Source organism: Podarcis cretensis (genome assembly GCF_951804945.1).
Source record: "Podarcis cretensis genome assembly, chromosome: 13".
NCBI lineage: Eukaryota > Metazoa > Chordata > Lepidosauria > Squamata > Lacertidae > Podarcis > Podarcis cretensis.
In genome coordinates this window covers 33395444-33398535 of record NC_137182.1, presented here as the reverse complement: position 1 = coordinate 33398535, position 3092 = coordinate 33395444, and the positions used below count along the sequence as shown (strand labels likewise).

Genomic DNA, 3092 nt, shown 5'->3' with positions numbered 1-3092 from the left:
TCATATATCTCATAACACTCTTTTTACCTTCTGCCCAGTTATGAAGACATCATCGCCTCCTCTTCTTCAGACAGTTGCATACTCCTGCTTTAATCTTTAACCCAATTTCTATGTCTCCCATTCCCTCCTTTTTTGCAATCCTTTTTGTTTCCCCATTTTCACATTCGCTCTCTTTTCCCTTTCACCTTCTTTTTTATTTATCTCAACTCTTCCTTAAACACAGTTTGCCCCATTTTAATCTCAACTCTACTGCCTGCTTTGCACATGAACTCTGCTATGTAAAGGCTTTCACTTGTGTGTGTGGGGGGGGCGGCGGCGGTGAGGACCCCACTATTAGCATTCAACTCCCAACAAACTCTGTTTTTAGTATTTTTTAATTTTTTTAATTACAAATATGACAAAGGCTCATACACAAAAATGAAGGAAAATATATAGTATGGTGGTTGAGTTGGTGCCGTAAATGTACATCCATAGCAGTGGTTTTTAAAAACAAATAAAAGAAAAAGAATTGGCAAAAGCATAGCAAAATATCCATCAGTTCAATCGTGCTAGTACTGTTTCCATTATTTTACCATCCTTGTGAAGCCTGGGCATTTCATGCCAACAGTTCTTCCCTGAGAACTCTTCTTTTCTATAAGTGTTTCTTTACAAAGTTTGAAATTCTTTTCTTTAATGACTTGGGACCACTGTTTTCTGAAGCACTGCAATAATCCAGAAATGGGTACAATTTGTCCCTGGATTCAATGGGGATAGAATCTATAAGGAAACAGGAACCTCTGGAGTTATAAAATGAGATTTCCCATTTTTCTTGATCCAGTAATAAACCAATCACTGAATAAGACACATTTTGCTTCTTTTCAATCTCTTTCTCACATGGACTGGAAAAGAATTTTCCTTGGCTGCTTCTCAGAGCCCAGCAGCCTCCCTGAATGGGCTTAACAACCTTCTTCTCTCGGAATTTGTCCCTTTCAGCCTTAGTCAGCACCCCCAGCTCCCAGTCCAACCTCTCTCCCACCTCCACCTCCCAGTAGTGTTTCCCAGCAGCATAACCTTCCCCCCCCACAAAAATCTGAGTTCCCAGAGCAGTTTCTTCTTTCTCTGGGGGGAGAGTTTGAAGGCTGGCTCTTTCTTTATCCCCACTGATGCTGATTTCTGGATGTTTATAATATGAATCCAAAGTGACAGCAACTATAAGGGAAGCAATCACAGGGAGAAAGGAAACCATGTTTAGTTCAGGAGCAATAGATGTTTCAATCTGCTACAGAAAACACATTTTGTTTCATAGCTGACCAATCATAGTTACTGCACAACTTGGATACAGAAATTTCATTTGTTTGTCTATATAGAAATGCCAACACACTTGTGTAGGAACTCAGTACAATAAGAAGACATGGCTGTAGAGGTGTCGTCATCACCCCTTCCCCTGTTTCAGAATGTTTTGTTTTGTTTTTAATTTTACATTGTGTATCTGTTTTCTGCCCTGGGCTCTTTTGAGATTAATAATAATACACATGAGAAAGAGCTCAAGTGCTGACTTCTCTATACAGACAGCCACATGCAAAGTGCAGTCCTAAAGAAATCTGTTAGCTCAGTTCCTCTCTGGTCTGTGTGCATGTCAGCTCTGCACTTTCATACAACTGGAGCAAGGATAGGACAGTTTTAGACTCCCTGCTGTTGAATTCTGATTGCCTCAGACTTAATTAAAACTATGAAAGCACAAATTGAATTAATCCATTGCTGTTGTGATGTTTTCATATGAAAAAGGACCACAAGTGAAAAGTCACTGAGTGATGACATTTGAGTCATGTATGCACATCCATGCATTAAGCCTAATCATGACAGTTTCCTTACCTGCGTGTTGAAGAACTCTTCTAACCTCTAGAAGCAGAAGAGAAAATTTATCAATCATAGAGAACAGAGAAACATCTATGAAACAAGTGAACAACCCAGAATTTTTCAGAATTGAATAAAGTGATTTAGACCCAATTAACATACTAGAAAACAATACTTCAATACAGAACTGTGATGGGATGATGAGCTGCTTGTGCGTAAAAGCTTAGTCCCTCAGAGTTTGCTCAGTTTAGCTAAGCTCTGTCTTTAGCGGAGCCCTTAAGCATGGCTCCATCAATCGCTGGCAGAGTCCGACAGTGGGCGTCTACGAAATTTACTCCAGCATAAAAGCTCCTTGACGGAAATGCGTCATCTGGATTCACGGCGTGACAGTTTCCGGCGAGGAGTGGGTGTACCTATGGGAGGTCCTGAGACTTCTCCGCTGTTATCGCTAGAAGATTCCCTGAGCCATCCCTTCGCTTCCCTCTCTCTCTGATCTCCCATTCTCCCCCTGCTGGTGCCTTCCTCCGCTGCTGGGTCTCTCCTGACTTCTGAGAGCCCCTCCACCTCCTGTCTTTCCGATGGCAGTTCCCTGACAAGAACAATCATTGCCTCATCAAAAGCCATCTGCCTTACCCAGCTCATTGGAGAGTTGACCTGAAGTGAAATAATATTCCAATTAGTGATATCATTGTCAAAATATATGGCGTTGTGCATCATGACAAATTTAGTCCACATTCTCAACTTATATTTATAGCATTATTATTCCATGAATACCCCTAAAGCATCCTATAAACTGCAGTTAAGGATCCTGAGAGCTGTTAGGAGATGCCTTATAGAACTACAATTCCCATGGTGGTTTAAGCATCAATCCTCTGGAAAGTGCAGCTCTGTGAGGGGAATAATAATAATAATAATAATAATAATAATAATAATAATAATAATAATTTATACCCCGCCCACCGCCCATCTGGCTGAGTTTCCCCAGTCACTCTGGACAGCTCCCAATCAAGTGTTAAAAACAATACAGCATTAAACATTTAAAACTTCCCTAAACAGGACTGCCTTCAGATGTCTTTTAAAAATAGGATAGCTGCTTATTTCCTTGACATCTGATGGGAGGTCGTTCCACAGGTCGGGCCCCATTACTGAGAAGTCCCTCTGCTTGGTTCCCTGTAACTTGGCTTCTCACAGTGAGGGAACCGCCAGAAGGCCCTCGGTGCTGGACCTCAGTGTCCGGGCTGAACGATGGGGGTGGAGAT

The 3092-nt window shown here is 41.5% G+C and overlaps 1 long non-coding RNA gene across 1 annotated transcript; it reads right to left on the bottom strand.

Annotated features, from left to right (window-relative positions):
• Positions 1–356: 356 nt before the first annotated feature.
• On the bottom strand, positions 357–2015 carry LOC307201456. Its single transcript, XR_013832719.1, has 2 exons — positions 1852–2015; positions 357–1188 (listed from the first exon to the last, which is right to left on the bottom strand). It is a non-coding gene; the product is annotated as an uncharacterized lncRNA (long non-coding RNA).
• Positions 2016–3092: the final 1077 nt, after the last annotated feature.